This window comes from Heptranchias perlo, chromosome 9, assembly GCF_035084215.1.
Source record: "Heptranchias perlo isolate sHepPer1 chromosome 9, sHepPer1.hap1, whole genome shotgun sequence".
Classification (NCBI taxonomy): Eukaryota; Metazoa; Chordata; class Chondrichthyes; order Hexanchiformes; family Hexanchidae; genus Heptranchias; species Heptranchias perlo.
The window spans coordinates 1,634,460-1,656,479 of record NC_090333.1 but is presented as its reverse complement, the minus strand read 5'-3'; the positions used below and the strand labels follow the sequence as shown (position 1 = coordinate 1,656,479).

General features: G+C 51.3%; 1 non-coding gene and 7 pseudogenes across 1 annotated transcript; all 8 read left to right on the top strand.

Moving 5' to 3' along the window:
• Positions 1 to 800: 800 nt before the first annotated feature.
• LOC137326040 (U2 spliceosomal RNA) lies at positions 801 to 1,011 on the top strand (annotated as a pseudogene).
• Positions 1,012 to 2,991: 1,980 nt separating this feature from the next.
• Positions 2,992 to 3,202, top strand: LOC137326039 (U2 spliceosomal RNA; annotated as a pseudogene).
• A 1,980-nt stretch (positions 3,203 to 5,182) lies between these two features.
• Positions 5,183 to 5,393, top strand: LOC137326038 (U2 spliceosomal RNA; annotated as a pseudogene).
• A 1,984-nt stretch (positions 5,394 to 7,377) lies between these two features.
• Positions 7,378 to 7,588, top strand: LOC137326037 (U2 spliceosomal RNA; annotated as a pseudogene).
• A 2,041-nt stretch (positions 7,589 to 9,629) lies between these two features.
• Positions 9,630 to 9,800, top strand: LOC137326042 (U2 spliceosomal RNA; annotated as a pseudogene).
• A 2,049-nt stretch (positions 9,801 to 11,849) lies between these two features.
• Positions 11,850 to 12,020, top strand: LOC137326043 (U2 spliceosomal RNA; annotated as a pseudogene).
• Positions 12,021 to 13,821: 1,801 nt separating this feature from the next.
• Positions 13,822 to 14,012, top strand: LOC137325695 (U2 spliceosomal RNA). The gene has a single exon (XR_010963938.1). It is a non-coding gene; the product is annotated as a U2 spliceosomal RNA (small nuclear RNA).
• A 7,273-nt stretch (positions 14,013 to 21,285) lies between these two features.
• On the top strand, positions 21,286 to 21,463 carry LOC137325793 (U2 spliceosomal RNA; annotated as a pseudogene).
• The last annotated feature ends 557 nt before the right edge of the window (positions 21,464 to 22,020 follow it).

Genomic DNA, 22,020 nt, shown 5'->3' with positions numbered 1-22,020 from the left:
GGGAGCAGTTTGAAAGACATTTTTCAATATGCACTTCTGAAACATTAACGCCTTGTTTCTTCCGACAGTTTAACCAGCGATTAACATGACAATGGACAGGGCCCAGTCAGGGAGCAGCTTGAGAGACACCTTTCAATAGGCACTTCTGAAACATTAACGCCTTGTTTCTTTCGACAGTTTAGCCAGCCTTTAACACGTCTTGTGTTTTTATTTCCCATTTCCAGCCAGCCAGCCAGCCAGCCAGCCGAGCCAGCATCTGCAGTATTTTTTTTCATTGGTCTTGCCTGCCGTGGAATGAATGTTTCAACACGAGCTGCCGATTGTCAGCACCTCACCTCTTTCTCAATTGGCCGTTGAGGTCCGGTGAGACCCAACCCTCTCCCATCTGATTGGTGGCCTACTGGCAAATTTACCAATCTGTCAAGCAATCCTGGCAAGAAAGGGAAAAAAATGGCAAAATCTTTAAACTCATCCACTGTTGCAATTAGAAACGGTGGCAAAAATGTGGCCAGAGTGGGAGAGAACGGCAGTGCTTCTAGACTGCATTAAACACAGGCAGCCAGAGACCAAAGAGGGAGTGCAAACAGGAGCCGAGATCAATTCGCATCGAGCGCGTCATCGCTTCTCGGCCTTTTGGCTAAGATCAAGTGGTCAAGTGGGGGAAGGCAACCATTTGGAGCCTTCCTGCCATTGTATGCCGGGGGGATGCAGTCAGGGAGAAATCCCCTCGGGCAGAGTGTAGAGCTTTGGCTTGTAGAGCTTTGGCTTGATGTAATGTCACTGCAAGGAATCTGGAATGAATCTGTAAGGCAATAAGGCACCCCAGAGTGTCAGAAAAAAAAAAAAAAAAAAAAAAAATCTGTTCTTATCAGTTCAATATCTGATACGTCCCCTATCTGGGGACCATATATTAAATTGATTTTTGGAACAGGGAGATGGAACAGGGGCTTGCTCCGTCCACTCCACGCATCGACCCAGTATTGCAGTGTCTCTGGGAACGGTGCACCTCCCTGTGGGGAGATATTCAAAAGGAAAAACAGCTCTTTCCCAGCGTCTCTGTGTGTGTGTGTGTGTGTGTGTGTATTATTACTGAGAATAAAGCTGATATATTACACTTACTTTCTCAGCTCAGTGGTATTTCTTTCTTCTCCTAGGCTGAATGCCGCTCGCACGTAGCGATATAATTCAAAGTGCAAAATAACTTGGTGCCGTTGACTTTGAACAAGCAGGGTCTGCTTTCAAATGCAAGCTGCGCTCCCGAACTGGACTGTCTGTCTGTTTGTCAAGGAGAGGAAAAGGTGGCGGTGGTGAGGGTGGAGCATTAGCGCTCAGGAGGGGAGACTTTCTTTGAGTGGTGCCAATTAATCTGCACCAGAAAGTCATCCCCCCGACCGGGATTCGAACCCGGGTCTCAACGAGTTTAAAAGGTTGCGTCTTAGACCACTAGACCACCGGAGGGAACTGCCTCAACTCCCTGGGAACTTGTACAAGAGGCTGAGGACACGCACGCCTGCTGCGCTGCGCTGCGCTGGCAGCAGCGACCAGCAGGGGGCCGACCGGCTGATCCTTCCCTTTCACAGGCAGGCTTTTGACCCTCGATTAAACGACAAAGGTGTTCAGAAGGAAGGCCTGGGGGGAGGGAGGGAGGCAGGGAGGGAGGGACGGACGCACGCACGCACGCACGCAGGGAAATCAGCACAAAGCAGGTCCCCTGGAATCTCACACCTGCGTCCCAGAAAACAGGTCTCCTGGTCAAAGCAGTCCTGCCCGCCCTGCCATTAACGTGACAATGGACAGGGCCCGGCAGCTTGAGACACATCTTTTTTTCAATATGCAAGTTCTTTTTAAAAAGGTTTCCTTCCACAGCAGCTCTGAGTTAGAGTGAGAGAGAGAGAGAGAGACTGACTGACACTGACTCTCACTCTCTCTCACACACACACACAGACACAGACACACACCGTCTCCCATCCGATTGGTGGACTATGGGATTGAAAATCTAACTTTTAGTTTCAATGCAGCGCGTTGTTGTTGTAATATAGAACTGCAAGTTGCCGTTGTAGTCGTAGTTTCGAATCAGCACAAAGTAGGTGCCTCCCTGGAATGTCACACCTGCGTCCCGGAAAACAGGTCTCCTGGTCAAAGCAGTCCTGCCCGCCCTGCCATTAACGTGACAATGAACGGGGCCCAGTCAGGGAGCAGTTTGAAAGACATTTTTCAATATGCACTTCTGAAACATTAACGCCTTGTTTCTTCCGACAGTTTAACCAGCGATTAACATGACAATGGACAGGGCCCAGTCAGGGAGCAGCTTGAGAGACACCTTTCAATAGGCACTTCTGAAACATTAACGCCTTGTTTCTTTCGACAGTTTAGCCAGCCTTTAACACGTCTTGTGTTTTTATTTCCCATTTCCAGCCAGCCAGCCAGCCAGCCAGCCGAGCCAGCATCTGCAGTATTTTTTTTCATTGGTCTTGCCTGCCGTGGAATGAATGTTTCAACACGAGCTGCCGATTGTCAGCACCTCACCTCTTTCTCAATTGGCCGTTGAGGTCCGGTGAGACCCAACCCTCTCCCATCTGATTGGTGGCCTACTGGCAAATTTACCAATCTGTCAAGCAATCCTGGCAAGAAAGGGAAAAAAATGGCAAAATCTTTAAACTCATCCACTGTTGCAATTAGAAACGGTGGCAAAAATGTGGCCAGAGTGGGAGAGAACGGCAGTGCTTCTAGACTGCATTAAACACAGGCAGCCAGAGACCAAAGAGGGAGTGCAAACAGGAGCCGAGATCAATTCGCATCGAGCGCGTCATCGCTTCTCGGCCTTTTGGCTAAGATCAAGTGGTCAAGTGGGGGAAGGCAACCATTTGGAGCCTTCCTGCCATTGTATGCCGGGGGGATGCAGTCAGGGAGAAATCCCCTCGGGCAGAGTGTAGAGCTTTGGCTTGTAGAGCTTTGGCTTGATGTAATGTCACTGCAAGGAATGTGGAATGAATCTGTAAGGCAATAAGGCACCCCAGAGTGTCAGAAAAAAAAAAAAAAAAAAAAAAAATCTGTTCTTATCAGTTCAATATCTGATACGTCCCCTATCTGGGGACCATATATTAAATTGATTTTTGGAACAGGGAGATGGAACAGGGGCTTGCTCCGTCCACTCCACGCATCGACCCAGTATTGCAGTGTCTCTGGGAACGGTGCACCTCCCTGTGGGGAGATATTCAAAAGGAAAAACAGCTCTTTCCCAGCGTCTCTGTGTGTGTGTGTGTGTGTGTGTGTATTATTACTGAGAATAAAGCTGATATATTACACTTACTTTCTCAGCTCAGTGGTATTTCTTTCTTCTCCTAGGCTGAATGCCGCTCGCACGTAGCGATATAATTCAAAGTGCAAAATAACTTGGTGCCGTTGACTTTGAACAAGCAGGGTCTGCTTTCAAATGCAAGCTGCGCTCCCGAACTGGACTGTCTGTCTGTTTGTCAAGGAGAGGAAAAGGTGGCGGTGGTGAGGGTGGAGCATTAGCGCTCAGGAGGGGAGACTTTCTTTGAGTGGTGCCAATTAATCTGCACCAGAAAGTCATCCCCCCGACCGGGATTCGAACCCGGGTCTCAACGAGTTTAAAAGGTTGCGTCTTAGACCACTAGACCACCGGAGGGAACTGCCTCAACTCCCTGGGAACTTGTACAAGAGGCTGAGGACACGCACGCCTGCTGCGCTGCGCTGCGCTGGCAGCAGCGACCAGCAGGGGGCCGACCGGCTGATCCTTCCCTTTCACAGGCAGGCTTTTGACCCTCGATTAAACGACAAAGGTGTTCAGAAGGAAGGCCTGGGGGGAGGGAGGGAGGCAGGGAGGGAGGGACGGACGCACGCACGCACGCACGCAGGGAAATCAGCACAAAGCAGGTCCCCTGGAATCTCACACCTGCGTCCCAGAAAACAGGTCTCCTGGTCAAAGCAGTCCTGCCCGCCCTGCCATTAACGTGACAATGGACAGGGCCCGGCAGCTTGAGACACATCTTTTTTTCAATATGCAAGTTCTTTTTAAAAAGGTTTCCTTCCACAGCAGCTCTGAGTTAGAGTGAGAGAGAGAGAGAGAGACTGACTGACACTGACTCTCACTCTCTCTCACACACACACACAGACACAGACACACACCGTCTCCCATCCGATTGGTGGACTATGGGATTGAAAATCTAACTTTTAGTTTCAATGCAGCGCGTTGTTGTTGTAATATAGAACTGCAAGTTGCCGTTGTAGTCGTAGTTTCGAATCAGCACAAAGTAGGTGCCTCCCTGGAATGTCACACCTGCGTCCCGGAAAACAGGTCTCCTGGTCAAAGCAGTCCTGCCCGCCCTGCCATTAACGTGACAATGAACGGGGCCCAGTCAGGGAGCAGTTTGAAAGACATTTTTCAATATGCACTTCTGAAACATTAACGCCTTGTTTCTTCCGACAGTTTAACCAGCGATTAACATGACAATGGACAGGGCCCAGTCAGGGAGCAGCTTGAGAGACACCTTTCAATAGGCACTTCTGAAACATTAACGCCTTGTTTCTTTCGACAGTTTAGCCAGCCTTTAACACGTCTTGTGTTTTTATTTCCCATTTCCAGCCAGCCAGCCAGCCAGCCAGCCGAGCCAGCATCTGCAGTATTTTTTTTCATTGGTCTTGCCTGCCGTGGAATGAATGTTTCAACACGAGCTGCCGATTGTCAGCACCTCACCTCTTTCTCAATTGGCCGTTGAGGTCCGGTGAGACCCAACCCTCTCCCATCTGATTGGTGGCCTACTGGCAAATTTACCAATCTGTCAAGCAATCCTGGCAAGAAAGGGAAAAAAATGGCAAAATCTTTAAACTCATCCACTGTTGCAATTAGAAACGGTGGCAAAAATGTGGCCAGAGTGGGAGAGAACGGCAGTGCTTCTAGACTGCATTAAACACAGGCAGCCAGAGACCAAAGAGGGAGTGCAAACAGGAGCCGAGATCAATTCGCATCGAGCGCGTCATCGCTTCTCGGCCTTTTGGCTAAGATCAAGTGGTCAAGTGGGGGAAGGCAACCATTTGGAGCCTTCCTGCCATTGTATGCCGGGGGGATGCAGTCAGGGAGAAATCCCCTCGGGCAGAGTGTAGAGCTTTGGCTTGTAGAGCTTTGGCTTGATGTAATGTCACTGCAAGGAATGTGGAATGAATCTGTAAGGCAATAAGGCACCCCAGAGTGTCAGAAAAAAAAAAAAAAAAAAAAAAAATCTGTTCTTATCAGTTCAATATCTGATACGTCCCCTATCTGGGGACCATATATTAAATTGATTTTTGGAACAGGGAGATGGAACAGGGGCTTGCTCCGTCCACTCCACGCATCGACCCAGTATTGCAGTGTCTCTGGGAACGGTGCACCTCCCTGTGGGGAGATATTCAAAAGGAAAAACAGCTCTTTCCCAGCGTCTCTGTGTGTGTGTGTGTGTGTGTGTGTATTATTACTGAGAATAAAGCTGATATATTACACTTACTTTCTCAGCTCAGTGGTATTTCTTTCTTCTCCTAGGCTGAATGCCGCTCGCACGTAGCGATATAATTCAAAGTGCAAAATAACTTGGTGCCGTTGACTTTGAACAAGCAGGGTCTGCTTTCAAATGCAAGCTGCGCTCCCGAACTGGACTGTCTGTCTGTTTGTCAAGGAGAGGAAAAGGTGGCGGTGGTGAGGGTGGAGCATTAGCGCTCAGGAGGGGAGACTTTCTTTGAGTGGTGCCAATTAATCTGCACCAGAAAGTCATCCCCCCGACCGGGATTCGAACCCGGGTCTCAACGAGTTTAAAAGGTTGCGTCTTAGACCACTAGACCACCGGAGGGAACTGCCTCAACTCCCTGGGAACTTGTACAAGAGGCTGAGGACACGCACGCCTGCTGCGCTGCGCTGCGCTGGCAGCAGCGACCAGCAGGGGGCCGACCGGCTGATCCTTCCCTTTCACAGGCAGGCTTTTGACCCTCGATTAAACGACAAAGGTGTTCAGAAGGAAGGCCTGGGGGGAGGGAGGGAGGCAGGGAGGGAGGGACGGACGCACGCACGCACGCACGCACGCAGGGAAATCAGCACAAAGCAGGTCCCCTGGAATCTCACACCTGCGTCCCAGAAAACAGGTCTCCTGGTCAAAGCAGTCCTGCCCGCCCTGCCATTAACGTGACAATGGACAGGGCCCGGCAGCTTGAGACACATCTTTTTTTCAATATGCAAGTTCTTTTTAAAAAGGTTTCCTTCCACAGCAGCTCTGAGTTAGAGTGAGAGAGAGAGAGAGAGACTGACTGACACTGACTCTCACTCTCTCTCACACACACACACAGACACAGACACACACCGTCTCCCATCCGATTGGTGGACTATGGGATTGAAAATCTAACTTTTAGTTTCAATGCAGCGCGTTGTTGTTGTAATATAGAACTGCAAGTTGCCGTTGTAGTCGTAGTTTCGAATCAGCACAAAGTAGGTGCCTCCCTGGAATGTCACACCTGCGTCCCGGAAAACAGGTCTCCTGGTCAAAGCAGTCCTGCCCGCCCTGCCATTAACGTGACAATGAACGGGGCCCAGTCAGGGAGCAGTTTGAAAGACATTTTTCAATATGCACTTCTGAAACATTAACGCCTTGTTTCTTCCGACAGTTTAACCAGCGATTAACATGACAATGGACAGGGCCCAGTCAGGGAGCAGCTTGAGAGACACCTTTCAATAGGCACTTCTGAAACATTAACGCCTTGTTTCTTTCGACAGTTTAGCCAGCCTTTAACACGTCTTGTGTTTTTATTTCCCATTTCCAGCCAGCCAGCCAGCCAGCCAGCCGAGCCAGCATCTGCAGTATTTTTTTTCATTGGTCTTGCCTGCCGTGGAATGAATGTTTCAACACGAGCTGCCGATTGTCAGCACCTCACCTCTTTCTCAATTGGCCGTTGAGGTCCGGTGAGACCCAACCCTCTCCCATCTGATTGGTGGCCTACTGGCAAATTTACCAATCTGTCAAGCAATCCTGGCAAGAAAGGGAAAAAAATGGCAAAATCTTTAAACTCATCCACTGTTGCAATTAGAAACGGTGGCAAAAATGTGGCCAGAGTGGGAGAGAACGGCAGTGCTTCTAGACTGCATTAAACACAGGCAGCCAGAGACCAAAGAGGGAGTGCAAACAGGAGCCGAGATCAATTCGCATCGAGCGCGTCATCGCTTCTCGGCCTTTTGGCTAAGATCAAGTGGTCAAGTGGGGGAAGGCAACCATTTGGAGCCTTCCTGCCATTGTATGCCGGGGGGATGCAGTCAGGGAGAAATCCCCTCGGGCAGAGTGTAGAGCTTTGGCTTGTAGAGCTTTGGCTTGATGTAATGTCACTGCAAGGAATGTGGAATGAATCTGTAAGGCAATAAGGCACCCCAGAGTGTCAGAAAAAAAAAAAAAAAAAAAAAAAATCTGTTCTTATCAGTTCAATATCTGATACGTCCCCTATCTGGGGACCATATATTAAATTGATTTTTGGAACAGGGAGATGGAACAGGGGCTTGCTCCGTCCACTCCACGCATCGACCCAGTATTGCAGTGTCTCTGGGAACGGTGCACCTCCCTGTGGGGAGATATTCAAAAGGAAAAACAGCTCTTTCCCAGCGTCTCTGTGTGTGTGTGTGTGTGTGTGTGTATTATTACTGAGAATAAAGCTGATATATTACACTTACTTTCTCAGCTCAGTGGTATTTCTTTCTTCTCCTAGGCTGAATGCCGCTCGCACGTAGCGATATAATTCAAAGTGCAAAATAACTTGGTGCCGTTGACTTTGAACAAGCAGGGTCTGCTTTCAAATGCAAGCTGCGCTCCCGAACTGGACTGTCTGTCTGTTTGTCAAGGAGAGGAAAAGGTGGCGGTGGTGAGGGTGGAGCATTAGCGCTCAGGAGGGGAGACTTTCTTTGAGTGGTGCCAATTAATCTGCACCAGAAAGTCATCCCCCCGACCGGGATTCGAACCCGGGTCTCAACGAGTTTAAAAGGTTGCGTCTTAGACCACTAGACCACCGGAGGGAACTGCCTCAACTCCCTGGGAACTTGTACAAGAGGCTGAGGACACGCACGCCTGCTGCGCTGCGCTGCGCTGGCAGCAGCGACCAGCAGGGGGCCGACCGGCTGATCCTTCCCTTTCACAGGCAGGCTTTTGACCCTCGATTAAACGACAAAGGTGTTCAGAAGGAAGGCCTGGGGGGAGGGAGGGAGGCAGGGAGGGAGGGACGGACGCACGCACGCACGCACGCACGCAGGGAAATCAGCACAAAGCAGGTCCCCTGGAATCTCACACCTGCGTCCCAGAAAACAGGTCTCCTGGTCAAAGCAGTCCTGCCCGCCCTGCCATTAACGTGACAATGGACAGGGCCCGGCAGCTTGAGACACATCTTTTTTTCAATATGCAAGTTCTTTTTAAAAAGGTTTCCTTCCACAGCAGCTCTGAGTTAGAGTGAGAGAGAGAGAGAGAGACTGACTGACACTGACTCTCACTCTCTCTCACACACACACACAGACACAGACACACACCGTCTCCCATCCGATTGGTGGACTATGGGATTGAAAATCTAACTTTTAGTTTCAATGCAGCGCGTTGTTGTTGTAATATAGAACTGCAAGTTGCCGTTGTAGTCGTAGTTTCGAATCAGCACAAAGTAGGTGCCTCCCTGGAATGTCACACCTGCGTCCCGGAAAACAGGTCTCCTGGTCAAAGCAGTCCTGCCCGCCCTGCCATTAACGTGACAATGAACGGGGCCCAGTCAGGGAGCAGTTTGAAAGACATTTTTCAATATGCACTTCTGAAACATTAACGCCTTGTTTCTTCCGACAGTTTAACCAGCGATTAACATGACAATGGACAGGGCCCAGTCAGGGAGCAGCTTGAGAGACACCTTTCAATAGGCACTTCTGAAACATTAACGCCTTGTTTCTTTCGACAGTTTAGCCAGCCTTTAACACGTCTTGTGTTTTTATTTCCCATTTCCAGCCAGCCAGCCAGCCAGCCAGCCGAGCCAGCATCTGCAGTATTTTTTTTCATTGGTCTTGCCTGCCGTGGAATGAATGTTTCAACACGAGCTGCCGATTGTCAGCACCTCACCTCTTTCTCAATTGGCCGTTGAGGTCCGGTGAGACCCAACCCTCTCCCATCTGATTGGTGGCCTACTGGCAAATTTACCAATCTGTCAAGCAATCCTGGCAAGAAAGGGAAAAAAATGGCAAAATCTTTAAACTCATCCACTGTTGCAATTAGAAACGGTGGCAAAAATGTGGCCAGAGTGGGAGAGAACGGCAGTGCTTCTAGACTGCATTAAACACAGGCAGCCAGAGACCAAAGAGGGAGTGCAAACAGGAGCCGAGATCAATTCGCATCGAGCGCGTCATCGCTTCTCGGCCTTTTGGCTAAGATCAAGTGGTCAAGTGGGGGAAGGCAACCATTTGGAGCCTTCCTGCCATTGTATGCCGGGGGGATGCAGTCAGGGAGAAATCCCCTCGGGCAGAGTGTAGAGCTTTGGCTTGTAGAGCTTTGGCTTGATGTAATGTCACTGCAAGGAATGTGGAATGAATCTGTAAGGCAATAAGGCACCCCAGAGTGTCAGAAAAAAAAAAAAAAAAAAAAAAAAAAAAAAAAAAAAAAAAATCTGTTCTTATCAGTTCAATATCTGATACGTCCCCTATCTGGGGACCATATATTAAATTGATTTTTGGAACAGGGAGATGGAACAGGGGCTTGCTCCGTCCACTCCACGCATCGACCCAGTATTGCAGTGTCTCTGGGAACGGTGCACCTCCCTGTGGGGAGATATTCAAAAGGAAAAACAGCTCTTTCCCAGCGTCTCTGTGTGTGTGTGTGTGTGTGTGTGTATTATTACTGAGAATAAAGCTGATATATTACACTTACTTTCTCAGCTCAGTGGTATTTCTTTCTTCTCCTAGGCTGAATGCCGCTCGCACGTAGCGATATAATTCAAAGTGCAAAATAACTTGGTGCCGTTGACTTTGAACAAGCAGGGTCTGCTTTCAAATGCAAGCTGCGCTCCCGAACTGGACTGTCTGTCTGTTTGTCAAGGAGAGGAAAAGGTGGCGGTGGTGAGGGTGGAGCATTAGCGCTCAGGAGGGGAGACTTTCTTTGAGTGGTGCCAATTAATCTGCACCAGAAAGTCATCCCCCCGACCGGGATTCGAACCCGGGTCTCAACGAGTTTAAAAGGTTGCGTCTTAGACCACTAGACCACCGGAGGGAACTGCCTCAACTCCCTGGGAACTTGTACAAGAGGCTGAGGACCCGCACGCCTGCTGCGCTGCGCTGCGCTGGCAGCAGCGACCAGCAGGGGGCCGACCAGCTGATCCTTCCCTTTCACAGGCAGGCTTTTGACCCTCGATTAAACGACAAAGGTGTTCAGAAGGAAGGCCTGGGGGGAGGGAGGGAGGCAGGGAGGGAGGGACGGACGCACGCACGCACGCACGCACGCACGCAGGGAAATCAGCACAAAGCAGGTCCCCTGGAATCTCACACCTGCGTCCCAGAAAACAGGTCTCCTGGTCAAAGCAGTCCTGCCCGCCCTGCCATTAACGTGACAATGGACAGGGCCCGGCAGCTTGAGACACATCTTTTTTTCAATATGCAAGTTCTTTTTAAAAAGGTTTCCTTCCACAGCAGCTCTGAGTTAGAGTGAGAGAGAGAGAGAGAGACTGACTGACACTGACTCTCACTCTCTCTCACACACACACACAGACACAGACACACACCGTCTCCCATCCGATTGGTGGACTATGGGATTGAAAATCTAACTTTTAGTTTCAATGCAGCGCGTTGTTGTTGTAATATAGAACTGCAAGTTGCCGTTGTAGTCGTAGTTTCGAATCAGCACAAAGTAGGTGCCTCCCTGGAATGTCACACCTGCGTCCCGGAAAACAGGTCTCCTGGTCAAAGCAGTCCTGCCCGCCCTGCCATTAACGTGACAATGAACGGGGCCCAGTCAGGGAGCAGTTTGAAAGACATTTTTCAATATGCACTTCTGAAACATTAACGCCTTGTTTCTTCCGACAGTTTAACCAGCGATTAACATGACAATGGACAGGGCCCAGTCAGGGAGCAGCTTGAGAGACACCTTTCAATAGGCACTTCTGAAACATTAACGCCTTGTTTCTTTCGACAGTTTAGCCAGCCTTTAACACGTCTTGTGTTTTTATTTCCCATTTCCAGCCAGCCAGCCAGCCAGCCAGCCGAGCCAGCATCTGCAGTATTTTTTTTCATTGGTCTTGCCTGCCGTGGAATGAATGTTTCAACACGAGCTGCCGATTGTCAGCACCTCACCTCTTTCTCAATTGGCCGTTGAGGTCCGGTGAGACCCAACCCTCTCCCATCTGATTGGTGGCCTACTGGCAAATTTACCAATCTGTCAAGCAATCCTGGCAAGAAAGGGAAAAAAATGGCAAAATCTTTAAACTCATCCACTGTTGCAATTAGAAACGGTGGCAAAAATGTGGCCAGAGTGGGAGAGAACGGCAGTGCTTCTAGACTGCATTAAACACAGGCAGCCAGAGACCAAAGAGGGAGTGCAAACAGGAGCCGAGATCAATTCGCATCGAGCGCGTCATCGCTTCTCGGCCTTTTGGCTAAGATCAAGTGGTCAAGTGGGGGAAGGCAACCATTTGGAGCCTTCCTGCCATTGTATGCCGGGGGGATGCAGTCAGGGAGAAATCCCCTCGGGCAGAGTGTAGAGCTTTGGCTTGTAGAGCTTTGGCTTGATGTAATGTCACTGCAAGGAATGTGGAATGAATCTGTAAGGCAATAAGGCACCCCAGAGTGTCAGAAAAAAAAAAAAAAAAAAAAAAAAAAAAAAAAAAAAAAAAAAAAATCTGTTCTTATCAGTTCAATATCTGATACGTCCCCTATCTGGGGACCATATATTAAATTGATTTTTGGAACAGGGAGATGGAACAGGGGCTTGCTCCGTCCACTCCACGCATCGACCCAGTATTGCAGTGTCTCTGGGAACGGTGCACCTCCCTGTGGGGAGATATTCAAAAGGAAAAACAGCTCTTTCCCAGCGTCTCTGTGTGTGTGTGTGTGTGTGTGTGTGTGTATTATTACTGAGAATAAAGCTGATATATTACACTTACTTTCTCAGCTCAGTGGTATTTCTTTCTTCTCCTAGGCTGAATGCCGCTCGCACGTAGCGATATAATTCAAAGTGCAAAATAACTTGGTGCCGTTGACTTTGAACAAGCAGGGTCTGCTTTCAAATGCAAGCTGCGCTCCCGAACTGGACTGTCTGTCTGTTTGTCAAGGAGAGGAAAAGGTGGCGGTGGTGAGGGTGGAGCATTAGCGCTCAGGAGGGGAGACTTTCTTTGAGTGGTGCCAATTAATCTGCACCAGAAAGTCATCCCCCCGACCGGGATTCGAACCCGGGTCTCAACGAGTTTAAAAGGTTGCGTCTTAGACCACTAGACCACCGGAGGGAACTGCCTCAACTCCCTGGGAACTTGTACAAGAGGCTGAGGACCCGCACGCCTGCTGCGCTGCGCTGCGCTGGCAGCAGCGACCAGCAGGGGGCCGACCGGCTGATCCTTCCCTTTCACAGGCAGGCTTTTGACCCTCGATTAAACGACAAAGGTGTTCAGAAGGAAGGCCTGGGGGGAGGGAGGGAGGCAGGGAGGGAGGGACGGACGCACGCACGCACGCACGCACGCACGCAGGGAAATCAGCACAAAGCAGGTCCCCTGGAATCTCACACCTGCGTCCCAGAAAACAGGTCTCCTGGTCAAAGCAGTCCTGCCCGCCCTGCCATTAACGTGACAATGGACAGGGCCCGGCAGCTTGAGACACATCTTTTTTTCAATATGCAAGTTCTTTTTAAAAAGGTTTCCTTCCACAGCAGCTCTGAGTTAGAGTGAGAGAGAGAGAGAGAGACTGACTGACACTGACTCTCACTCTCTCTCACACACACACACAGACACAGACACACACCGTCTCCCATCCGATTGGTGGACTATGGGATTGAAAATCTAACTTTTAGTTTCAATGCAGCGCGTTGTTGTTGTAATATAGAACTGCAAGTTGCCGTTGTAGTCGTAGTTTCGAATCAGCACAAAGTAGGTGCCTCCCTGGAATGTCACACCTGCGTCCCGGAAAACAGGTCTCCTGGTCAAAGCAGTCCTGCCCGCCCTGCCATTAACGTGACAATGAACGGGGCCCAGTCAGGGAGCAGTTTGAAAGACATTTTTCAATATGCACTTCTGAAACATTAACGCCTTGTTTCTTCCGACAGTTTAACCAGCGATTAACATGACAATGGACAGGGCCCAGTCAGGGAGCAGCTTGAGAGACACCTTTCAATAGGCACTTCTGAAACATTAACGCCTTGTTTCTTTCGACAGTTTAGCCAGCCTTTAACACGTCTTGTGTTTTTATTTCCCATTTCCAGCCAGCCAGCCAGCCGAGCCAGCATCTGCAGTATTTTTTTTCATTGGTCTTGCCTGCCGTGGAATGAATGTTTCAACACGAGCTGCCGATTGTCAGCACCTCACCTCTTTCTCAATTGGCCGTTGAGGTCCGGTGAGACCCAACCCTCTCCCATCTGATTGGTGGCCTACTGGCAAATTTACCAATCTGTCAAGCAATCCTGGCAAGAAAGGGAAAAAAATGGCAAAATCTTTAAACTCATCCACTGTTGCAATTAGAAACGGTGGCAAAAATGTGGCCAGAGTGGGAGAGAACGGCAGTGCTTCTAGACTGCATTAAACACAGGCAGCCAGAGACCAAAGAGGGAGTGCAAACAGGAGCCGAGATCAATTCGCATCGAGCGCGTCATCGCTTCTCGGCCTTTTGGCTAAGATCAAGTGTAGTATCTGTTCTTATCAGTTTAATATCTGATACGTCCCCTATCTGGGGACCATATATTAAATTGATTTTTGGAACAGGGAGATGGAACAGGGGCTTGCTCCGTCCACTCCACGCATCGACCCAGTATTGCAGTGTCTCTGGGAACGGTGCACCTCCCTGTGGGGAGATATTCAAAAGGAAAAACAGCTCTTTCCCAGCGTCTCTGTGTGTGTGTGTGTGTGTGTGTGTATTATTACTGAGAATAAAGCTGATATATTACACTTACTTTCTCAGCTCAGTGGTATTTCTTTCTTCTCCTAGGCTGAATGCCGCTCGCACGTAGCGATATAATTCAAAGTGCAAAATAACTTGGTGCCGTTGACTTTGAACAAGCAGGGTCTGCTTTCAAATGCAAGCTGCGCTCCCGAACTGGACTGTCTGTCTGTTTGTCAAGGAGAGGAAAAGGTGGCGGTGGTGAGGGTGGAGCATTAGCGCTCAGGAGGGGAGACTTTCTTTGAGTGGTGCCAATTAATCTGCACCAGAAAGTCATCCCCCCGACCGGGATTCGAACCCGGGTCTCAACGAGTTTAAAAGGTTGCGTCTTAGACCACTAGACCACCGGAGGGAACTGCCTCAACTCCCTGGGAACTTGTACAAGAGGCTGAGGACCCGCACGCCTGCTGCGCTGCGCTGCGCTGGCAGCAGCGACCAGCAGGGGGCCGACCGGCTGATCCTTCCCTTTCACAGGCAGGCTTTTGACCCTCGATTAAACGACAAAGGTGTTCAGAAGGAAGGCCTGGGGGGAGGGAGGGAGGCAGGGAGGGAGGGACGGACGCACGCACGCACGCACGCACGCACGCAGGGAAATCAGCACAAAGCAGGTCCCCTGGAATCTCACACCTGCGTCCCAGAAAACAGGTCTCCTGGTCAAAGCAGTCCTGCCCGCCCTGCCATTAACGTGACAATGGACAGGGCCCGGCAGCTTGAGACACATCTTTTTTTCAATATGCAAGTTCTTTTTAAAAAGGTTTCCTTCCACAGCAGCTCTGAGTTAGAGTGAGAGAGAGAGAGAGAGACTGACTGACACTGACTCTCACTCTCTCTCACACACACACACAGACACAGACACACACCGTCTCCCATCCGATTGGTGGACTATGGGATTGAAAATCTAACTTTTAGTTTCAATGCAGCGCGTTGTTGTTGTAATATAGAACTGCAAGTTGCCGTTGTAGTCGTAGTTTCGAATCAGCACAAAGTAGGTGCCTCCCTGGAATGTCACACCTGCGTCCCGGAAAACAGGTCTCCTGGTCAAAGCAGTCCTGCCCGCCCTGCCATTAACGTGACAATGAACGGGGCCCAGTCAGGGAGCAGTTTGAAAGACATTTTTCAATATGCACTTCTGAAACATTAACGCCTTGTTTCTTCCGACAGTTTAACCAGCGATTAACATGACAATGGACAGGGCCCAGTCAGGGAGCAGCTTGAGAGACACCTTTCAATAGGCACTTCTGAAACATTAACGCCTTGTTTCTTTCGACAGTTTAGCCAGCCTTTAACACGTCTTGTGTTTTTATTTCCCATTTCCAGCCAGCCAGCCAGCCAGCCAGCCGAGCCAGCATCTGCAGTATTTTTTTTCATTGGTCTTGCCTGCCGTGGAATGAATGTTTCAACACGAGCTGCCGATTGTCAGCACCTCACCTCTTTCTCAATTGGCCGTTGAGGTCCGGTGAGACCCAACCCTCTCCCATCTGATTGGTGGCCTACTGGCAAATTTACCAATCTGTCAAGCAATCCTGGCAAGAAAGGGAAAAAAATGGCAAAATCTTTAAACTCATCCACTGTTGCAATTAGAAACGGTGGCAAAAATGTGGCCAGAGTGGGAGAGAACGGCAGTGCTTCTAGACTGCATTAAACACAGGCAGCCAGAGACCAAAGAGGGAGTGCAAACAGGAGCCGAGATCAATTCGCATCGAGCGCGTCATCGCTTCTCGGCCTTTTGGCTAAGATCAAGTGTGTTCCTTTTCGGGCTTATTTGGATCTGAGCGGACTGGAACGCTGGCCGCGACCTCGTGCGCTCGCAAAGTGCGGACTTTGCTGTGATTGGTCGTTTGTGTGCTGGCTCCGCCCCTAAATTTGCATAAGGACCACACCAACACTGCAATGGCAGGGAAGGGCACCCGGGCAGTCGGCCATGGTGTGCCAAACACCGTCAGGGTGACGGTAACGACAGTCGAATGTGTTTCGCCGGTGGATCGGGAGCTTTTCGTCAAGCGCGTTCTGCTCGACTGCTGTGGATTCAAAGCGACGGACATCTTCTGCCTCCAGGATTTCCCTCGAAGCGGACATTTTGACGTCACCTTCAAGACCGTCGCTGGATGCCAGAAGCTTCTTCAAGTCTTCAAGGAGAAGGGGAGCGTCGGACTGCTGGCCATGCTCACTGCGGAGCCGCTTTTCACCCTCCCAACGCAGAGGAATCGCAAGCTGATTGTACACATGTACAACCCACACGTCCCGGTCGCCGATGTGCTGACGTTCCTCGCCAGATACGTCGACAGGGCGCAGAACAGCGTCGACGTCACCGACCAGTTTGGGATCTGGACCAGCAAGAGGGAAGTCACGGCAACGTTGAGACTGGACGCCCACGGCAACATCGTCCACCCTCCCTCCAGCTTCGCCATCGGAGGAAGTCGAGGATACATCACGTATGTGGGGCAGCCCAGAGTCTGTCGCACCTGCGGCAAATCCGGCCATTTGGCGAACACCTGCACTGCAACCATCTGCAAGAACTGCAAACAGGAAGGACACCAGACTAAGGACTGCAAGGAGAGCAAGCGCTGCAACCTGTGCGGGCTGGAAGGCCATCTCTACAGGGTCTGCCCCGAACGCAACCTCAGCTACGCCCAGGCGGCCAAGAACAACACAGCGGAGGAGGAGGGGGAAACAAGCAAGGATGCCCCAAAGAAGGCCAAGAGTCAGCGCCCGGCCGCGACCTCCTCCAAGAAGACCCTAGCCCAGGAAAACAATGAACGAGGAAAGGGTCAAGCCGAAAACTGCCAGACCCCGACACCCAGCTCCGAGCCTCCTCAACAGATGACAGAGTCCATGGACGAGGAGGCAGCAGAGGGAGGATGGCAGCTGGTGGTCAATAAAACCACAAAGAAGAAGCCAGAGAAAAGGAAACAAGCCCCTGCCGACACTACACCAGGGGCCAAAAGAGCACTCGAGTCGCAGTCGGACTGCAACGACTACCCCGAGTCTGACGAGGAGGGACGACAGGAGCGAAGTGGTCAGCCGTCCCACCCAAAGCGGCAAAATACCCAAGGTGACCCCGATGCGATCGGCACCCCCCATCTCCAGAACACTGGGAGCGACAACGCCTCCAGTGCCCTCCAGCTCCGGGAAGCCGGCAGCATCGTAGTGCCCAGCGCACACCAGCTCCGAGACACCGGGAGCAGCCCCGCAGAGAGCGAAGACCAGCTCCGGGAAACCGGGAGAAGCGACAACGAGGAGCCCCAACCGATCGAGGATCGCACGGACTCTTCACCCGACACCAGGCCGCCGATGTCACCCCGGCGGGACGACGACCCCCTCTCTGAGGCAGAACAGAACTCGTACCTCAGCTCAGGGATCGTGGAACACTTTACACAGATCACCTATATGCAGAAACACGGCCAAGAGCTGGAAACAGCAAACGGACTGACGGGTGAGACTTTAAACATTTGTTAAAATGGGTCTGAAAGTCGCATCCATTAACGTGCGTAGCGTTAAAAGCACTACGCGATGTGTGTCGACCTTGGACTACCTGGCCAAGGTCAAGAGCGACCTGCTGTTCTTACAGGAGTGCGGCCTGCCGCATCTCAGCAATTACAGGCAATGGTCGCAGCGCTGGGCCCACGGGCCGTCTATCTGGTCGGGAGGCAACGATAACCGTGCCTCCGGCCTGGGGATTCTGCTGCGGGGGGGCAACTTCACCATCACCGAAGTAAAGGAGGTGGTGGGGGGCCGTCTCCTCGTAGCAGACGTAAAGTACAAAAACGCTCCGCTCCGGCTGATCAACGTGTACGCCCCGGCTCTGAAGGACGAGCGGCTGGCCGTCTTCCAGCAGCTCCCACTGCTGCTGGCGACGTCCAAGCCGGTCATTCTCGGCGGTGACTTCAACTGCATCATCGATGCGGCTGGACGATCCGGCAGAGCCGACAGCAAACTGGACGCCACGTCCAAACTCCTGATGGAAGCGGTGAAAGACGCCAAGCTGTGCGACGTCTTCAGCAACCCTGCAGACGGAGCGGCGCGTCAATACACCTGGTCCAGACCAGACGGGTCCGTCCGTTCCAGGATAGACTTCCTGTTTGTATCCCCGAAGCTCAAGGTCAGATCCACCAAGGTCACACCGGTGTTCTTCTCTGACCACTGCCTCCTCCTGGCCGACTGTCACCTACAGGACGATCAGAGAGTGGGCAGGGGGACATGGAAGCTGAACGTGAAACTGTTGACCCCGGGAAACATTGAGGAACTGACGAGGGATTACAAAGGTTGGAGAACCGTAAAACCCCTCTTTGATTCCCCAGTGCACTGGTGGGAAGCCATCAAGGCGAACATCAAGAGGTTCTTCATCCTCAAAGGTGTTCAGAAGGCGAGAGAGAGGCAGAGGGAAACGTCCCGACTCCAGAAAAGCATGCAGAATCTTCTCCTGCTGCAGTCGATGGGGATCGATGTCGGGGAGGAACTCAGAGAGGTGAAGGACCAGCAAGCCTCGCTCTTTGCCTCCGAGGCCTCAAAGATCATCTTCCGGTCCAGAGTCCGCTCCGTGGAGCAGGACGAGACTTGCTCGCGCTTCTTCTTCCAAAAGGTGCACAGAGAGAGCTCTGTGATCAGCAGCCTGAAGGAAGAGAACGGCTCGGTCACGTCCTCGCAGCCCGACATACTGAGGATCTGCAAATCCTTTTATGCCGGACTGTACGACGCGAAGCCCACAGACAGCGCGGCCTCCCACTCCTTCTTGTCGTCTATCACGGAGGTTCTAGACGACAGCAAGCGGGAGAGTCTGGATCACCCGCTAACTCTGGACGAACTGACAAAGGCCGTCCGATCCTTCGAGAAGAGTAAGACTCCCGGAAGCGACGGCTTACCGATGGAGTTGTACTCGGCTCTGTGGGACTGGATAGGCCCAGACCTGCTGGAAGTGTACGGGGGTATGCTTCTGGCAGGCAGCATGTCAGACTCCATGAGGAAAGGCATCATCACCCTCATCTACAAACAGAAGGGGGAGAGGGAAGAAATCAAAAATTGGCGACCCATCTCACTACTTAACGTGGACTACAAAATTCTGTCCAAGGTCATCGCCAATCGGGTCAAGTCAGCCCTGGAGGTGGTGATCCACCCCGATCAGACCTGCGCCGTACCCGGCAGGAAGATCTCTGATAGCCTGGCGCTACTCAGGGATACGATTGCCTACGTACAGGACAGGGGGGTGAACACCTGCCTGATCAGCCTAGACCAGGAGAAGGCCTTTGACAGAATATCCCACACGTACATGATGGACGTGCTCTCCAAAATGGGGTTTGGGGAGGGAATCCGAAATTGGATCCAACTGCTCTACACAAACATCAGTAGCGCAGTTTCAATCAACGGGTGGGAATCAGAAAGCTTTCCGATCAAATCTGGAGTCAGGCAGGGCTGTCCTCTCTCCTCCGTCTTGTTCGTGTGTTGCATCGAACCCTTTGCCGAGTCCATCAGGAGGGATGCGGGCATAAGAGGGGTGACGATCCCAGGCAGCGGAGGCACTCAGGTCAAGGCCTCCCTGTACATGGATGACGTCGCCGTCTTTTGCTCGGATCAGCTGTCGGTCCGCAGATTGATGAGCATCTGCGACCAGTTCGAACTGGCCTCAGGGGCCAGGGTAAATCGTAGCAAGAGCGAGGCCATGTTCTTTGGGAACTGGACCGACCGATCCTTTGTCCCCTTCACCGTCAGGTCGGATTACCTGAAGGTGCTGGGGATCTGGTTCGGGGGGGCCGGGGCGTGCACCAAAAACTGGGAGGAGCGTATCTCCAAGGTTAAGCAGAAACTGGGACTGTGGGATCAACGATCCCTCTCGATCGTGGGCAAGAACCTGGTCATCAGGTGCGAGGTGCTCTCGGTGTTGCTGTACGTGGCGCAGGTCTGGCCCATACCTCGCTCCTGCGCCGCGACAGTCACCCGAGCCATCTTCCACTTTGTCTGGAGATCAAAAATGGACCGTGTCCGCAGGGTCACGATGTACAAATCTCCAGAGAAAGGGGGGAAAGGCGTGCCCAACGTGGCCCTCATCCTGATGGCCACCTTTGTGTGCGGCTGCATCAAGCTGTGCGTAGACCCTCAGTACGCAAACACAAAGTGTCACTACGTGCTGAGGTTCTACCTGTCCCCGGTGTTGAGAAGGATGGGCCTGGCCACGCTGCCACGGAACGCTCCGTCCAGTTGGACCGTTCCGCCCCACCTGTCCTTCGTGGAAAGGTTTGTGCAGGAAAACACCTTTGACCACAAGGCGATCAGCAAGTGGTCCGCACGTAACGTCCTCGAGACCCTGCGGGAAAAGGAGATGGTGGATCCTGTCGGTTGGTTCCCCGAGCAGACTGTCAATGTCATTTGGCAGAACGCCTCATCGCCAGAGCTTTCAAACAAGCACCAAGACCTAGCTTGGCTGGTGGTGAGAAGGGCCCTTCCCGTCAGATCCTTCATGCACTCCCGGGCTCTCAGCGCCACCGCGCGCTGTCCCAGAGGAGGCTGCGGTGGAGACGAGACCGTCACCCATCTCCTTATGGAATGTGCCTTTGCAAAGAAGGTCTGGAGAGAGATGCAGTGGTATCTGTCCAGGTTCGTCCCGAGCAGTTCCGTAACACAGGTTTCTGTGCTCTACGGGCTGTTCCCGGGGACGCACACTGAGACGGACATCAGCTGCTGCTGGAAGACCATCAACTCGGTGAAAGACGCCCTTTGGTCTGCCCGAAACTTGCTGGTCTTCCAGCACAAGGAGCTGTCCTCGACCGAGTGTTGCAGACTGGCACATTCCAAGGTCCAGGACTACGTGCTGAGGGATGCACTGAGGATGGGTGCGGCCGCCGCAAAGGCCCTGTGGGGAAAGGCAACCGTTTAGAGCCTTCCCGCCATTGTAAACCGAGGGGCTGCAATCAGGGAAAAACCCCCTCGGGCAGAATGTAAAATTCAAATTGCTGTATTGTACCTGTAATAAATCTGAAATGGACCAGAAATGAATCTGTAAGCAATAATCTGTGTTGAGTATGATGCAATGAGACACCCTCGAGTGTCATGAACTGTAATTATGTCCAATGTGTTCATTGTACTGCACTTAACGTAACCTGCAAATTGTATAATCTGTATTGTGTACGTTTGGAAAGTGATATGACAACTGTTTTGTATGTACTGCTGCAAATTTTTATGAATAAAGTATATTTTTTGGAAAAAAAAAAAAAATCTGTTCTTATCAGTTTAATATCTGATACGTCCCCTATCTGGGGACCATATATTAAATTGATTTTTGGAACAGGGAGATGGAATAGGGGCTTGCTCCGTCCACTCCACGCATCGACCCAGTATTGCAGTGTCTCTGGGAACGGTGCACCTCCCTCTGGGGAGATATTCAAAAGGAAAAAACAGCTCTTTCCCAGTGTCTCTCTACGTGTGTATGGATTATTACTCAGAATAAAGCTGATATATTGCACTTACTTTCTCAGCTCATTGCTATTCTTTTCTTCTCCTGGGCTGAGTGCCCCTCGCTCCCTCGCAGCGATATAATTCAAACTGCAAAATACCTTGACGTCGTTGACTTTAAACGAGCAGGGTCTGCGTGTCTTTGTGCGTACAAATGAAAACTGCGAGATTAAAGTGTGCGTGCTCCTGAACTCTCTGTCTGTCTGTCAAGGAGAGGAAAAGGCGGTGGTGGTGAGGGTGGAGCATCGCGCTCAGGAAAGGAGACTTTCTTTGATGCTGCCAATTAATCTGCACCAGAAAGTCGCTCCCCCCGACCGGGATTCGAACCCAGGTCTCAACGAGTTTGAAAGGTTGCGTCCTGTAAGAATTCTGGGAATTCCTCCTCTTCCGAGTTTGGAAAACTTTGGCCATTGACCAAAATCCTAAGATGGAAGGATAGGTGAGACGTCACCAGTCTCTGTTTCAATGCAAAA